The sequence below is a fragment of the Phascolarctos cinereus genome, unplaced genomic scaffold (assembly GCF_003287225.1).
Source record: "Phascolarctos cinereus isolate Bilbo 61053 unplaced genomic scaffold, phaCin_HiC Scaffold_4;HRSCAF=312, whole genome shotgun sequence".
Lineage (NCBI taxonomy): Eukaryota > Metazoa > Chordata > Mammalia > Diprotodontia > Phascolarctidae > Phascolarctos > Phascolarctos cinereus.
This window is the reverse complement of record NW_027555847.1, coordinates 638757947-638776438: the sequence shown is the minus strand read 5'-3', so window position 1 is coordinate 638776438 and position 18492 is coordinate 638757947. Positions and strand designations below refer to the sequence as shown.

The 18492-nt window shown below is 36.8% G+C and overlaps 1 protein-coding gene across 1 annotated transcript in view; it reads right to left on the bottom strand.

Moving 5' to 3' along the window:
- Positions 1–438: 438 nt before the first annotated feature.
- KHDRBS3 (KH RNA binding domain containing, signal transduction associated 3) overlaps positions 439–18492 on the bottom strand; it is a 305049-nt gene continuing 286995 nt past the window's right edge. The window contains exon 11 of the transcript XR_002326690.2: positions 439–634. The gene's annotated coding sequence lies outside the window, so the exon portion shown is untranslated. The remainder of the gene's footprint in view (positions 635–18492) is intronic.

Genomic DNA, 18492 nt, shown 5'->3' with positions numbered 1-18492 from the left:
GTGAGCTCCTATCCAAAGAAATAAAATATAGCCTCCCGGGGCTTATTAAATTAAAACCACAATGCACTAGGAAATGATGAAAAGAGAATGACATTGTAATACGGTCCATGGGAATTATGACCTTTATATTCTACAGCAAATTACAGAAAGAAACGAAAATCAGGTTTCTACTCTTTCTGCCAGTAATATCTGCTTCAGGCATAAGAGTTTACAATTAACCTTTTGCATGACAGAATCATTTTAGCCAAATGTTGTCATATTTATCAGTCCATAACATAAGACAGATAAATCATTTTCAGAACTGGAGGAAAGAGAGAATTGTGACATTATGCAGTGGTTTGTATCTTAGATAAGGTGACGATTGGGGCACAACTGACAGAAGAGAAAAGCACAAGAATCTTTTTTTATTTGTTTAATGTAGCTTTAGATAGACATATTTTATTAATTATCAGTCAAAAAGTTAAAACAAGGGCTTTTCTAATGTGGTTCTAAACAAGAACCATTTCATTTTATAAAATGCTTAATAAAATAGAAAGACCCCAACAGTAGAAGTCATAGAGCTCCAAAATGAATTTCACTGCTGCCCAGGCACTCCAGTAATACTTATAAATAGTCCATAATGAAAAAGCAGTCTCTGGAAAAGAAGAAAGTGAAAAATATTTATATATCTTGAAATGAATAATTATTATGAAACATTTGGTATTGGCTGGTAACAGGCAAGAACATGGCAATTAAAGAAACAATAGATTTATGTGAATTTAAAGAAAATGCAAAAAAATGGTTAATTGTTCAAATGCACACATAGTAAAAATATTTGTTTTCAGTAAAGATAAATTCACAGTTATGGAATTAATTAGTAACTGACAGATTATTCAGTGAGATATTTACAGGCTTGATTCCAGAAAAAAATCCAAAAGGGCAATGCAACTTTCTTTGCCCATGGCACATCAAAATACAAAGTTAGTCCCAAATTGACCTAGCCATATAATTCCCCGATATGAGCTGGGATTTAAAAAAAAATTTAGTTTTCATAATTCACTTCCATAAGATTTGAGTTCTAAATTTTCTTCCCATCTCTCCCCTTCTCCCTCCCCAAGACGGCTTACAATCTGATACAGGCTCTACATACACATTCCTATTAAACATATTTCCACATTAGTCACATTGTAAAGAAGAATTACAACCAATAGGAGAAATCACAAGAAAGAAGAAACAAAACAAAACAGAAGAAAAAAAGAGAAAATACTATGCTTTGATCTGCATTCAGACTCCCCATAATTCTTCCACTGGATGTAGATAGCATTTTCCATCATGAGACTTTTGGAGATGTCTTAGATCCTTGCATTGCTGAGAAGAGCTAAGTCTATCAAAGTAAGTCATCATACAATGTGGCTGTTACTATATACAACGTTCTCCTGGTTCTGCTCACTTCATTCAGCATCAGTCTTTCCAGGCTTTTCTGAAGTCCACTTGATGTGCTGGGATTTTTCCACAGGTAAACACTGAGGATGTCATTGAAGTAACTAACATCAAAATACCTTCTTTGAAATGTTTTCTTAAGAGACTGATGTTGTAGTAGGGAAATCCTGTCCAGGTAGAGGATAAATGGTATTATTCCTGAGGCCTCTTCCAACCAAGATTTTACAAGTCTCTGAAATCTTGTAGCATAGTGCTCTGGGCTTTTAAAGATATATGGAAGTGAAAATAAAAAAGAAAAGCTACACTGCTGATCTCATGACAGGCAATATAGCAACTAGTTAAATAACCAAAGTTCCATTTTGGTAAAATGAGCACTTATATAATAACATTTAAGGCACCGTGAGAGATACAAAAAGTAAAGACTTTTCAATGAATCTGCAATATGATTAATAGAATCAAAGGGATTAGAGCTGAAAGATTTAGATATAATATAATCCAAGCTCTTCATATTGAAGAAGAAGAAACTGAGTTAGGGAGATAGGACATGTAAACATGAAAAGAACAATACATCTGAGATGGCAAATAAGGGGAGAATTAGTCCTACTGACAAAGGATACTGTAGGAGTTAAGAGAAGGAAGAGACTGATGTGATGGGCCAATGCTACCTCTTCCATGAAGCCTCTCCTAACTCCATCAGGTGAAGCTCTCTCTTGTATTTTCTCTTGTAAATTTTTTTCATGAGTCTTCTTGTACATTTCCTTTGTATCTACATCATTTCAACAAACATTTAAGGACGTTTAGAGATAACATGGTGTATGGATGGGTGGATGGAGGGCTAGCTTTAGAATTATGAAGACTAAGGTTCAAATCCAGTCTCTGACATGTACTGGCTATGTATCCCTGGGTAAATGATTTACCTCTCTGTGACCTTAGAGAACATTTTAAGATTATAAATTATAGATGAATTGCCCATAACTGGAGAAAGCACCCACACCAAGAGTTCCCCAAACTTTCAACATCACAGGTCCTGACCCCTTATACTTGCCAAAAATAAATATGCAAAACAATGTTCTAGATACTAGGCATACAAGTACAAAAATGAAAAAAGTTCTTGCGCTCAAGAAGCTAACATCTTACTATACAATAGATACAAAGAAAAAGATAATGGGGATAACTTGAAGAGGGGGCATTAGCAACTAGGAATATCGGGGAAGGCATCATGGATGAGGTGGCATCTGAACTGACTTCAAAGGAAAATTAATCTTCTGATAGGTTGTGGGTAGCTCATGCAAATGAACAGAAATCGGAGACTTACTATTGAATACAGGGAATGCCTAGTAGTCCATTTTGGTTGGAATGGTGTATGTGAAGTCAACAAGCACTTACCAAGTGCTTACTATGTGACAGGCACTGTACTAAGGGGTGACATGTGAAAGGGAATTACGTGAAATAAGGCTGGAAAGCTAAGTGGGGAACTGATTCTAGAGAACCTTCAATGGCAGGCTAAAGAATTTGTATTTTATACTTGAGTCATTAGGGAACCAGTGGAGGTTTCTGAGCAGAGACTGGAGTTTTAGGAAGGTGATTTTTGGCAGTGTTGTGGAGGATGGCTTGGAGAGACAGATCAGAGACAGGAGGACCAATCTGGAGATGAGAGCCTGAATCAGGGACCTTCAAGTAGAGAGATGGGGAGGCTGCAAGAAATATTGGGGGAGTGGAATCAATAGGATCTGACAACTGACTGGCTATGGGAGGAGAGAAGGTGAAGGAGAGGGAAGATTAAAAGGGCACTCTGACATTATAAACCTGGATGACTTGGAATTGGTGGCATTCTAAAACAGAAAACAGAGAAGTTTAGAGGACAAGTTCAGAAGCAACTAGGTGGTACAGTAAATATCTGCTGAATGAAGTGGCTGCTTTCTTCAACAATTAAGTCTGACTGAAAAAGCAAAGTTGAGATTGTATTTAATCTTTCAAGGACTAGAACCACTTCCAGTGCTCATGAATGCAGATGCTGGTTGTGAATCATTCCTTCTGGGAGGCCAATCACGGGCCTTGGCAGCTTTTATTCTTTCCACATCCTTTCCTTTGAGCTAGTACAAGGACTCAGATACTTAGTTTTCATCGAGAAACCAAATATTTTGATACATATGCTACAAAGCATTTTACCACTAAGGAACATACACATTTTTCATATCTAGAAAATAGTGACTTTTAAGAGCTATGTTTTCTAAATACTATTTATTCCTTAATACACTAATGCAAATTAAGCCAATAATACACTATCTAAATGCAAATCAATACAATAATAATATACTAATACACTTTATGAGACTTAAGTTAATTGGAAGATCAAATTCACTTTCAAATTGTACAAATTAGAAAGGTTAAGCAACCACACAACAAGTTTGGGATGTATTTAACTTGCTTAGATTTTACCTGGTATGGGCACAGGTGCTATAATTTTACCTTCTTTGTGGCTCTAAATTTCATACTTGATATTTCCAACTGGTTCATTTTAGAAACTCAGTTTTAAAAACTCACAGTCTCTTTCAAGAAATGAAAAATACTTTCTATCCTTTGTATTGGTGTTAAATGCATTATTAAGGGGGAAAATTCTGTTGTGATTACACGGAATAATGAAATCTGCTCAATAAGTTTGGTATTCAATTTTCAATAGCAATTATTATGGTGGAACGGGAGGGAAAACAAGGTTTAAGGGAAATTACTATGTTGAGGCTTATATTTTGTGAGTAATATACATCATGTTCCCTGTCTGAAATGTCTTGAATTTTGGTTTAAATCTATTTTTATTTTGCATGTGCTGGGGGTCCCTCAAAGAAGTCCTACTCTGATGCCTCATCATGTCATGGTTATGACCCCTGGTTCTCAAAGTCATAGCATAACCTCTGGAGGGCTTCAAATACTTCAAACCATACTTCAAGAGTATGATCTCTGGAAAAGACTGTGTCATCTTTTCAAGAATAAATCCAGTTAAGTACAGAAAGGCTTAATCACCAGTAAATTCATCATATAGGGATAAATTCTCTGACCATGGTAACCCATAAAAACAAAGAAAAATTCATCATAGCTCTCAGTCCCACATAGGTCCCTTCTGCAGAAGGTTCTATAAATCACAAGGGCTTTAGAATCATCTATAAACAATAACTTAGCTATTAGTACTCTTACTGTGAGATCCTTGTCTAATAGTGAACAAGTATACACACTACTGGAGTAGTGGATTTTTATCAGTCTTGACATTTTACTATAAGTGAAACTAGAAGAAGCAAGTTGAAGATAAATGGAATTTTCCTCTTTGGAGAGGAAAATAAAGGAGATGGTGGGCATGGTTTTATCATGCACACAAGGCAAGAATAAACATCATTTCATGAAACATTTGATCATCTTTTAGTGCTGATCATCTTTGCAAAAAAGACCAAAACAAAAATAATCATAGTTTGTGCAATCTGTTGCAGAGAATAGAGAGACAGCAAAATTTTATGAAGAACTTGTTTTGATCCTTCAAAGGAAATAAACACAAAAATTTTGATACTTAGTGACTTCAATGAAAAGGTGAATATAGGAGGACAAGAAGAATATGTTGAAAAATATGGTTTAGGAGTAAGAAATGAAAAATATTCAAGATCTATAAACTGTCCAGAAGCCTCAAGCTGAAACACCATGTGTACTTGGAGAAAAGAATTAAAAAACTTAAATTAAAAAAATTTAAAAACACCATTTATATTAATAAATTCATCTCAGCCTCGGCTTCTCTGGCTTGCTTCCAGTTTCAGCTAAAATCCCACCTTCTATAAGAAGATTTTCTGGGTCTCCCTTAATGCCAGTGACTTCCCTCTGAGAATATCTCCAAGCGCTTAACTTGCATGTTGTCTCCTTGACTAGATTATAAGGACCTTGAGACTAAGGAGTGTTTTTGCCTTTCTTTGTATCCCCAGAGCTTTGCAAAGTGCCTTAAAGATAGTAGATACTTAATAAACATTCACTGATTCTGTTTGACAAAAAAATGCCACTGTTTAAATTATAACAGGAAACAACTGATGTGGGAGTCATTCCCGAATCAGCTCTCAGTATACTTTGAGATCATTAGCTTGACAAAGTAAAGATAGAAATACGAAACAAGAAGGAAAAGTTATACCATGAAATTAAAAGACATTCAACTAAGTATTTAAAAAGTTGTCAGAAAAAAAAGTGAAGTTAATATACTTAAGGACATCAACACTAATTACGTCAATTTCATACAAAAGTTCAACTAAAATAAAACCATTGTTATAAGAAGACCAAAAACCTCTAAAAATTTTCCTTAATTAGCAAACACTTGACCCCAGTTGCCAAGCAAGCAGATGACACTGACATGTAACATGAGTTTTAGTAAATTGTTTTGTAAATTCTAATAGATGATGGAAAATTATGTGTAGTACTACCTCACAAAATGAAAAGCAGTGAAAGAAGAAACTGCTCAGTGAGTTGTCCAGCTAAATAGTCATCTTGAGACCACTGAAGTATATAACTGAAAGGAAGATCATAAAAGGATAAAAAAATGGAAGTGATCTGCAAAGATTTTTACAACAAACCCTTTTCACCATAAAGACTAGTGGACCCACAATATTTGGAACTTAATATTAGAGACTTTTATTTAACTTAAGGCATATCTCTGTATATGCTTACAAAGGAAAGAGAAATGATGCTGAAGAAAACAGAAGAAAATGGGGAAACTAGACCAGGTCTACACAAAGGAAGTTGGTGTAGGAGGCAATACAATTTTGAGGGCATTGAAAGATTCTCAAGCTGTCTGAAAGGAGGCTTAAGATTTAAAAGGTACTTTGAAAAAGTCTCGGACCTTTTTCCAAAAAATGTCCAAATAAGCATCAATAACTACTGATCCATAAGTCTACTTTCCCATCTCTATATTTTTATGAGAATATTCTATGCATGCTCTGACAGAATCCTTAATGAGGATATTATTGTCAGGCTTTCACAAGCAATATTTCAGTTGATCATGTCTTTACTCTGACCCAGCTGCATAAAAGATGTAGAGAAAAATAACTACCCAGAATGCTTATCCTTTGTTGACTATAAAACATTTGTTAGAAATGTCACCTTAAACGATTTTCTGCAAGGTGTCTTTCATGCTTATGTTAAAATTATAAAGGATTCCTTGAAAGACCTAACAGAATGCCATTTGATGACTCTCTGATTATTACTATCAAATGAAGAACAAAACAGAAAGAAATATGTTGGACAAAGTTATTTTCCAATTTTGGAGGCGATCCAGAGAAGAATCCGAGTTTTAAGAGGAATAGTGAGGTCCCATTTGTGTAGGACATTATGCTACTTGCATCAAGCTCAGGAGAATTGCCAAGTCTTCTAAATGAGATATATAATCACACAAAACAGTTTGGACTAACTATCCTCAAAGGAAATATATGCAAATGGACAATGAGTTGTGCCTTAAATTGGACAAGAAGAGGACAGAGGGCTGAATTACTTTTGGGAAGCTTCAAAGTTCTTTTAATGACCCCATGTTTCTTCATGAAACAAAGGCCCATCTGTTTAGTAACAATATTCTTCTGGTGATATTGTATGGCTATGAATCATACAGCATTTGTGTCTCCACGGAATTTTAAGTTAAAGATTACTCCAAGGGCAATGTACAGGCATGTTGTGAGTATGAGCAGGCTCTAATAAATAAAAGTTAACAAATCACAAGGGAAAAGTAACATAAAGAATGTCGTCAAAGACATATATAAGTGAAAAAGAAGGTGAGTTGTTCATGAAGTAGCCAAGGAGTAACCAATGGAAAGCCTGATTGCTTCACTGTTATCCCTACAATGTTGAGCACATTTAAGTAAAATCCTCAGTATGTGAGTAGCCCTACTACAAACTTCTGAGAGGACAGAGATAAGAGCATCTATCTCACAGGGTTATTATGAGGATCAAGTGAGATATGTAAAATGCTTGTAAATTTTACAGTGACTTTATATACATACACATATATAATATAGTTCACATATATACGAACTGTATAGTTTACATATATAATATGTAAGTTCACAGATGTACATATATATATATATATGAACCATCATTATCATTAAAGTTTTATATAAGATGAACAGGCAAATATGGGCTGTGATCTGAATTAATCTGAATTATTAGAGTGAATACTGATATCACAGAATCATAAAATTTGAGAGTTAGAAGGGATCTCAGCAGATTTGACAGTCATCCCATACAGAAAAGCAATCCTCACTATAATGCACTTAACAAATGGTCACCTAACATCTTTAGTGAAGACCTCTAGTGATGGGAAATTCAAACTCTTACGGCAGCCCATTCAATTTTTAAAATTTTTTGGTTAGGCAATTGGGGTTAAGTGACTTGCCCAGGGTCATACAGTTAGTGTCAAGTGTTTGGTCTGAGTCTGGATTTCAACTCAGGTCCTCCTGACTTCAGGGCTGGTGCTCTACCCATTCTATTTTTAGACAGATAATTATTAGGAAGTTTTTTTTTCTTTGGACATCAAATGTAATTTTTCTGTGACATCTCCACCTATTGCTCCCATTTCTGCTTCTGGGGTACAAATATAATTCCTCTTTCATATGGAAATCCTTCAAAAATATATGCACAATTATTGTGTTCCCCAAGTATTTTCTTTTCTGGGCTAAACATAATTCCCTTTAACTGAAGCTGATGGGACACAGACCCAAGGGTCTTCATCATTCTTGTTTCTCTCTTTTAGACATCTTCATCTTACTGATGGGCCTTCTTACACTATGGTGTCTACAACTGAACACAATAGTCTACATGTAGTCTGAATATGGTAGAGAACAGAGGGATTTACCACCTCCTTATTCCTGGAAACTATGTCTCTTAATATAGCCCAAGATGACATTAGTTTTCTCAACTGCCACATCACATGGTTGATTAATTTTAGGCTTGGAGGCTTAGATCCCATGTCCTATGCTTGTGAAGTTTATTTTTAGAACCTGAATGTAAGTATTTTATCCTTACTGAATTTCATTGTAAGTTCAACCCAATAGTCTAGTATATGTAGATAATTTTGGATTCTGACTCTGCCATCTAGTTTATTAATTATACCTCCCACCTTAGTGACAACTGCAAATTTGATGAGCATGCCATCAGTACCTTTATTCAGGTAACTGATAAAAATGTTAAATGATTAGTACAAGGTCAAGCACAGCTCCCAGGAACACGTCACTAAAACCTGATGGCCATTTTAACACTGAACCACTAATGAATATTTGAATCCAGCTATTTAACAAGTTCAGAACCCAACTAATTATTATTTACTGGCATGCATCTTTTCATCTTTTCCAAAATAACAGTATCAATCATTTCATGAACTGCTTTGATAAGATCTAGCTAAAACATCCATAGCATTCCCTTTATTTACTAATTAGCAGCCCTGTCAAAAAAGGAAATAGGTTAGTTTGGCATGATCTCTTCTTAAAACTATGTAGGTTCTTCGTAATCAATACTCCCTTTTCTGGATGTTCAGTAACTATGTCTTTAAGGAGGCTTCTGAAGATGAGCCACTTCCCAAAGATATGTATAATATATCGAAAATATATCACTTCACAACTGATCAGCCATAGCCTTTGGGTAGAGTTTGTTGTGCTGGGGGTGGAGCAGAGAATTCCTAGTATGTTAGTCTATTGCTGGCCTCAAGGGTTCAAGACAGGGAGAAATCTGTCGTTTGGTACGCCTTGTTCAAAATCTGGAGTAAAAGAATGCAAAATATAAGGGCTGGACGTGACTCTTCTTTTATACTGAAATGGAGACTCATTTTTAAATGCAGTTACTTATGTTTAAAAAAAAAATAGTGCCCCTTTCCCTTTGATGCATCATCATATCCCAATTTGTATGTGTACATACATATATACACACCATAGATATGTGCGTATATATATATGTATATATGTATATATATGTATATATATATACATATATATATATATATATATATATATATATACATACATTTGTATATCTTAGCTCCTTTACTAGATTATTAGCTTCTACATGTTCTACATGTACACTTACATGTAGAAGTAAAGGCCTCTAAAGTCAGGAAGGAGTTACAGAATAAGGTCGTTAGCTACTACTAATTTTTTTGTCTATTTCTTTTAAATTATATATAAAACACTGAAGAAATACAAGTGTCTGTAAAATTTATAGAATTTTTATTAGACATCAATTCACATGCAATTTAAACAGAGACAGAAATATGAGATGAATTTTGGCTATGAGACCGAAGAATATTTTTTTCTTTTTAAAGTGAATTAATTTTTTCAGAAGTCCTTTACTAACAAAGAAAATAGTAGTAAATACAGTACGCAGGCCCTTCCTAGACAACTTTGTCTGGTTTGGGTCCCTATATTTTGAAGAGGATATAGAGACATTGGTGGGGAACTCATGAAAAATAACAATATTTGAAAAAGAAAGCAATAATAAAAATAAAGGATGTAAAAAAGGGGATAAAAAGTTGAAATTTTTATAATCTGGTAAAAAAGCTAAGGTGTCATTTCCGGATTGTCTCTGTTATCGTCACTCAATCACATTTTAACCTGTGAGGTTTATTCCATTAATCTGTCACCTTGTAAAAATCCTAGTCAGCCATTTGCTAGCCTCTATGTCAGTCTCCCTCTTTTCTCAAGGAATTCAGGACTTGTCTTACAGTTTTCCTCTTCATTCTAAGTCCATCCCTTATACTAACAGGGTTTTTTTTAAACTTTTTTGTCATGGAGTCCTCTTTGGTAGTCTGGTGAAGCCCACAGATCCTTCTGTGAATAATATTTTTAAATGCATAAAATACACAGCATTACAAAGCAGTTAGAGGGTTGGGAGAAATAAAAATGTAATTTTTTTCCCCTTCTGCAAGTTCACAGATGCCCTGAAGTCTACCCATGAATATCCGTGGTGGGTGGGTCGTGTGTTGTGTGTGTAATTGTGTGTGTATGGGGGGGTAGGTATCCATCATGGATCCAGATTAAGAATGAGAACTTCTGCCTGATACAAAGTCGGGTACTTCAACATACACAGTGATGTGTCCCTTAAACAACAGTTTATCAATTTACTAAATTCCCATGACCTCCACCTTTACATCATCAATGCCATCCATAGCAGGGATGGTCATAACTTGGATCTGACCAAGGTCCATAAATGTTTTGTCCCTATTGTCCAAAAAAACAAAACGCAAACAAACAAAAAAAACCTTCTTTTGATCACAACTGCTCCTAAACCTACTCTTTATTCTTACCTTGACTCATGTCCCTCCAACCTCCCTTGCCTTCTCTGTTAACTACTGATGTGTTGGCTGAATGCTTCTGAATAAAGTCATACAAGTTTGCCAACTGGGTCCACCACATTTATGTTATTTGGACCATCACTGCTACATAATAATCTTTTTAGTTTTCCCCGAGTATCATACTTTGCACAGCAGCTATTCCAAACCTCCTTTCTTCTAAAATTTCCTCCGAATACTAAGTCCTCTACTCTGAGAAGCCACTCTGTCTCATTATATACCTGAAAAGCCCTTTGTACCATCCCCTTAATTCCTTTTCTGCACTAACTTTGAATTATGTGGTCCTTCTCTTTTCTAAGGTCAGCCCCTTCACTTCTGCTCTTATCTCCATCCCATTTTCTCTACTATCTTACAATCTCAATGATTCTCTCTCTCCTCTTTGAATCTAAGGGTTTCTTTTCCTGTTACCTAGAAACATATCAAAAAACTTTCGCTTGACCCTCTTCTACCCCAAAACTCTTGTTCTATAGCTCTCTTTCTTTTCATGGCCAAAATCTTGGAAAGTGTCACACAAATCTGTTGCAGCCATTTTCTTATCTCCCATTTTCTTCTTAATCCTTTGCATTCTGACTACTAATGCCACCCCTCAACTGGGTCTGTTCTATCCAAGCTTACAAACAGTCTCAACTGCTAAATGCAATGGCCATTTTAATCTCACGCTTCGTTCTATTTTATCTCTGTGCAATTTTGGACACTACTGAATACTTACTCTTCTTGGATACTCACTCACTCTTCACTTGACTTCTATCCACAGTTCTCTTTGCTCTCTCCTACACATCTGATCATTCATTTTCTAGTCTCCCTCGCTGGATTGTCAATCTGTTCCCTTCCACTAAAAATGAGCATCCTTCAAGGCTCTGTTGTAGGTATTTTTATTTTCTTTCTCTACTCTCTTTTTTGGTGATCTTATTAGGTCCCACAAGTTCAAAACTTGCCTATAGGTAGATAATGCCAAAATCTCAATATCCATTTCTATTATCTCCCTGAACTCTAAGTCTCAGATTACGCAATCACAGAATTGTGGAATTTTAGAGTGAGAAGGGAATTTGGTGGCTATCTATCACCTTCTTGAAGAAGTCTGAGGTGGAACTTATGTCCTATTCAAGGCAGTCCACTGTACTTTTGTCTAACTCTAGTGTTAGGAAAAAAATTTCTTACATCAAGCTTCAACTTGACCCTGAAACTTCTTCCCTTACTTTTTGTCCTTTGGGGCCAAACAATCTCTCCACATGACAATCCTTCACACACGTACAACTACCATGTCCCCTGAAACTCAGTTATTTAATATTATCCTCATAAGTAAGATATGGACCCAAGGACCTTCACACTGTGACTGCCCTCCACTGGAAACTCTTTAACATATCAGCAGGAATCCAGAAATGAACATAATTCTCCAGGTGTGGGCTAACCTGGGCAGAGTACAGAGGAATTATCGCCTCCTTATTTCTGGAAGCTATGTCTTTTAAAATACATCCTGAGCCAATATTAATTCTCTTTTTTGGTTGCTCCAATTCATATGGAAGCTTGCAGGATAGTGAAGCCATTGATTTTTTCTGGACACTGATATTTAACCCTGCCTCCCTTATATCTTATTTGCAAAGTGTCTCTTTCGAATCTAAGTATGAGCCCTTATCTCTACTATTCTTATTAAATATCATCTTCTCAGATTCAGTCCAGTGCTCAACCTTGTTAAGATCTTTTCAGATCTCAACTGTAGAAAGTATTTAACTAGTTACCACTGTTAAGCTTTGTGTCAATTGAAAATCCGATATGCTTCCCATCTATGCTTTTGTCTAAGTAACTGATTTCATCAGGTCTCTTGGGTTCAATTATCTTTTATGAATAGAATTCCCAGACCTATATATCCATCTGTAGTCTCTCTTCAGAGCACCAACTCCACATTACCAACAGCCTATTTGACATTGCTAATTGGATGTCTCTTAGATATCTCAAACTCAACTGACACAAAACAGGATTCATCTTCTCCCTCAAACACATCCTTGTTCCTTCCTTCACCACTGCTTGTCGAGGGAACAATTATCCTTTCAATCATTCAGGTTTACAGCCCCAGATTCATCCTCTCCTCTTTAGTTTCTCTCGTCCCCATAATCAATCATCAAGCCTTCCCAATTCTACCTCCAAAAGACCTCACATCCATCCCTTTAGCTCCATTGACATGGAAGCTATATCAGTACAAGTTGCCTGGACTACTTTAATAGTTTTCTGGTTGGGGGCTGGGCCTCTTCCTTCAGAGCCCCAAGTTGATATTCTTAGAACACAAATCTGACCAAACCAGTCTCCTACTCAAAGAGCACCAGTGGCTCCAGCCTACCTTTCCAGGCTTCTTGGATATGACTCCTTTTCACTCACTATAGTTCATCCAAACTGGACTTTCATATTGCATTGCTTTTTTCTGGACCTTTGCATAGGATGTGTTCCCAGCTCCTCACCTGATTGCCTGTTTCTCCCCACTAACACATTTTCTCAGAATCCCTCTTTCTTTCAGTTCAAGAATTGCTACTAAGAGGAGGTCTTTCCTGATCCACAAAGCTGCCAATATATATCCCTACTTCAAAATCATACTGTATTTTCTACACAGTTTTAGTACTGTATTTTCTATGCACACATTTTATTTCTACTAGGACATATGGTGCTTGAAGGACCAATTCATTTGTCTATTTCCAGTACCTAGTATAGTGACTGGCACAAGGTGGGCACTTGATAAAAGCTTGTTGAGTGACAAAAAATGTTAAATAAATAGTACAGAGCCAAGCATCTACTTCCTGGGCCCTTGAGATCTCTGCAAAGCTAGAATCAACCATTATTAACTGGTCTTTGAGTTCAGTCATTTAACAAATTCTGAAGCCATGTCTTTGTCTCTACTTTTTAGTCTATATTTCTCCAACTTTTTCACAAAATAGTAATTAGATACTTTATCAAATACTTTGCTCAAATCAGATTAATCTGTATTTACAACATTACCCTGAGTAACCTCATTGAAATAGGGTTGGACTGGCATGGTAAGTTCAGAGTGATATCTCTCCTCCAGTGCTGCGGTACCTCTGCTTTACCAGGATCTTCCAGACACTGCGGTGACAATGACTCAGCAATCAGCACATGAGTATGTAGCTCATTGGGATTAGGTGACTTGAACTGGTCAAGGTCTCATCTTAGATAACAACTCCTTGTCAACTATTTTTGTTGTCATTTTCAGGGGTGGGGAACCTGTGGCCCTCTAGGTCCTTGGGTGCGGTCTTTTGACTGAGTCCAAGTTTTATGGAACTAATCCTTTTATTAAGGGGATTTGTTCTGTGAAGTTCGAATGCAGGACCTAAAGAGCCACATGTGGCTTTGAGGCCACAAGTCTCTCACCCCAGTCATATCTTACCAGAAGACTTAGGGCAGAGACTATAGTGAATGAAATGTAAATTCCTCAATGTGGGAGCAGGCTAAGGCAGCTTTATAATACAGATTTGTTGGTATATTCCAAGGCAGGGATGAGAGGAGAAAGGGAAGAGTTAGAAAGTGAATAACAAGGGAGTAGAAGGGGGAAAAAAAGGTCATTCAGTTGGCAGATAAAAAAGAATCAACATAAGAATCAGGCAACTATGTTCTCGTTATCAGTTATTATCTTTCTATCAAGCCTAGGTACTAGTATCCTTCTTTAATGACACCTTTCCTCCCCTCCAAAACAAAACAAATAAACCCAAAATCTTTTTGGTTATACTTAGCTTTCTTCATCAGCCTTAGTTCATTCTGAGATTTAATACCACTGACACTAATTTTAGAGTACCATACCATGCTCTAATACAGACATATATACTCCTTCCCCCTCATTCAACTAACATCCAAGCTATTAAAAAAAAATTTGGTTGGTTAATTCCTTGTTTATCCATATTGATCTCTTCAGACCACTTACTTTTTCTCCTTCAGTCTTTACTTTTCTGTCTTCAGAATTTCATTGTCGAGAATTCCCTATTTCTCCTGGCCTGACTTCCATCATAGAATTGTTAGTTTATGGGATTTTCCTTGACATTCTTCCCCCTTATCTCAGCAGAGAATCTGGAATAAAGTAAGAGCTTAATAATAGCCTGCTATAGTGAGAATCAAATCAAGGAGAGAATGTCTGTCTAAAATGGGACTAACATGATGGCAGATGACTTTTTCTCCAGTCCCCTTAACTCTCAAACCACCTCTAACCCCACAAAAGAGCACCAAAACTAGCAGCTATGACTGAAAGCCCCACAAGATCAGAAGCTCAATCGGTTTTATGAATTTAATACTGGAGGATTTTAATCCTTAAGGTACTTACTTAGTACTCTTCTCTCACCAGCCTCCATGCTCTAGTAGAAGACACAAACTAAGCCAACAGCTTGTGTCTCATCCAGGGATTTCCCTCAAGTGGCAGATTCTGTTGGCTCACTGACTCTCTGCCTGTCTTTACTTTGTTTCAATAAGCAAACTGGCATTGATGCTGCCCAGTAACAGCAGGTATGGTGATATCAGATGGGAGGAACTCAGGCTTCCTTCTCTACCTGGGGTAGCAACTAGGTTAGGTAATCACAAAGCTATAAAGCCTTTGCCCAGAATACTCATGCCTCCCTCTCTGGAAAAAGTTGCAAAAGCTTAATTAGAACATTGAGAGAAAAAACATGATCCAGGGAGCCAGTTTGAGTGACTGTACCGCATCTGAATGAAAGGGGACTGAAAGAGAGGTGGGACCAGTCTTATCTTACCAGAAGACTTAGGGCAGAGACTATAGTGAATGAAATGTAAATTCCTCAATGTGGGAGCAGGCTAAGGAAGCTTTATAATACAGATTTGTTGGTATATTCCAAGGCAGGGATGAGTGGAGAAAGGGAAGAGTTAGAAAGTGAATAACAAGGGAGTAGAAGGGGGAAAAAAAGATTAAGGACACCTGAGAATTCTAAAAGAAGAAAATTCAATTAAAAACCAAGAGCATAAGCAAACAAATTGAGAGGGATGCTAAAATTAGAAGGATGATTATTAAAATCTCAAAAAATTATATGATTCTCTAAATAAATATTATATACCAAAGGAAATTGCAGCAGTTCCTGATGACACACAGAACTATGGGATTTCAAAAAGACAGAACATTAAAAGATCCCATAATGGTTCAAAAGACAAATGAAAAATATAAAAGAAACAGTCAGAGGAGAACAAATAATACAACTCATAGTCTGTGGTGCATAAATAATTAGCAGAGCAGAAAAACTATAGTTGTGAGTCTCTACATTCTCTCCAGAGATACTTCTTAACCAGAAAGAAAATTTTCTAGAACTTCTAAATAAAGAAAACAATATAACTAAAATATCTGGGGGAAGTGGGAGAAGAAGGGATGGACATATGCTTCAAATTTCAATTCACATAGTGTTGAAATTTAGCAATTCTAATGATGGACAACAAATGCTGCAACTTGTCAGGGAAAAGAACTTTAAATATAAAGGGAAGAAAATTCAAATGACATGTTGCATCCCTTGAAACTATATGAGGTATGAATAACATATTTTGAAAAGCAAAGGAACTCAAAATGCAACCCAAAGTGCAAATCCTAAAAATCTCAGCTTAAGCAATGAAATAGATGGCCATCCAAAAAGGGAAGGATTTGTATTTTCCGTAAAAACAAAAACAAAACAAAACAAAACACCCCTAGATATGGGCAGAAAATTTGCCTTGTAAATACCCCAAACAACAGAAACACAATTTCCCTTTGGTGATTCTTCTACCTGTTGAAAGGAGAATTTATTATTGCAGCAAGGTAAGGATTTATTAGTTATTCAGCTTTTGTCAGAGAGAGAGTTTTTGTTCTGTGTGCCTGGCTTGTGATCTCTTTCTTTCTTTTCTTTTTTCTTTTTTTTTGCTAGGTAATGAGGTTAAGTGACTTGCCCAGGGTCACACAGCTAGTAAGTGTTATGTTTCTGAGGCCAGATTAGAACTCACATCCTCCTGACTGCAGGGCCAGTGCTCCATCCACTACGCCACCTTGCTGCCATGTAATCTCTTTCTTAGACTCCTCTTTTATTTCCTTTTTTGCCCAAAACAAAACAAAACAAAAACAAAATCAGGCCCTGCCTTCACTGTCTAATAGATGAGATAAGATGCAAACAACCATGTTAAAAACAAACAAAACAAAGATTATCTCACATGGGAGACATCAGACTTGATAGGAGAGAGGTTAGGGCTGGAGAAATAAATCTGCATAAAGATGACAACTGAATCATAGAAGCTGGTGAGATCACCAGGGGAAAGAGTACAGAGGGAAAAAGGGCTCAGGACAGAGCCTTGGGGATATGTTCATTTAGCAAGGATAATCTGGATGGAGATTCAACAAAGGAGAATGAGGAGTGGTCAGACTACTAGGAGGAAAACTAGGAGAGAACAGTATCATTAAAACCAGAAAAAAAGAGTATTAAGTGGAAGAGTGTAATTAAAAGTGTTCATAGCTGCAATCAAGGGCAAGAAGGATGAGGACTGAGAAAAAGACCATTAGCTTTGGCAGTTAAGAGATCATTAACCAAGTTACCATGTTAACTTTGGTGAAAGCAGTTTTGGTTGGATGATGAGGTCAGAAGTCAGACTGAAGAGGATTAAGAAGAGCGAGGAAAGGAAATGGAGAAGCCTACTGTAGATGGCCTCTAGGAATTTACCTACAAAAGGGAGGAGTGACATGGGACAAGATGGGATACACAGATCAAGTTAAGGGAGGATGAGGGAGACAAGGAAATGCTTGTATGTAGCAGGGAAGAAAAAGGTAAAATGGGAGAGATTTACAATAAGTGGAAGAGGAAGCAGAGCCAAGATGGAGGAATACGGGATTCCCCTCCCAAAACAGTAAAAATAATACCTCAAAAATGAATTCTGTAGTGGCAGAACCAACAAAAGGACAGATTGAAACAATTTGCTAGCTCAAGACAATTCAGAAGGTCAATAGCAAAGGCCTATCTCACTGGGGTGAGAGTGGAGCAAAATTCAGTGCAGGCAGCACCTCAGAAATCCAGCAGCAGGCTGGGCCCTGAAAAGACAGTGCAGGCCTTGGGGGTGACTGAATTGGCAATGGTGACGTCTAGAGCTCTCAGCCCACAGATGGTAAGGGACTGGACTACTGGTCAGAAGGAGATTAGTGGAGATACTTTGCTGTCTTTGGGTGCAGGACTGGGAAGCAGGATCTTGGTCACAGTTCCAGGGTGGAAAAGAGAACTTTTAGTCATTCACAGAGCAGAGCACAGGTCAGGAGAGCAGTGAATACACCTCTTCTTAGATCATACCACCTTAGAAAAACTGAAAACTTACAGGTCTCCAAAATTATCTCTGAAAATGGCAGCATGGAAAACCTGGAGCTTGGGACAGTGTCCCCTCCACCCCATGAGCAGAGCTCAACTTTAATATGAAGTTAAAAGTCAAGAAATAGTTTGGGAAAATGAGCAAACAAACAAACAAACAAAAAAGAACCTGACCATGTAAAATTACTGTGGTGACAGGTAAAATCAAAACACAAACTCCGAAGAGAACAATAATGACAGAATGGCTACATGCAAAGTGTTAAACAAAAATGTGAAATGGCATGAGGCCCTAAAAGCATTACTGGAAGAGCTCAAAAAAATTTTAAAAATCAAATGAGGGAGGTAGAAGAAAAATTAGGAAAATAAATGAGAGTGATGCAAGAGAATCATGAAAAAAGAGTCAACAGTAAAGGAAGCACAAAAAAA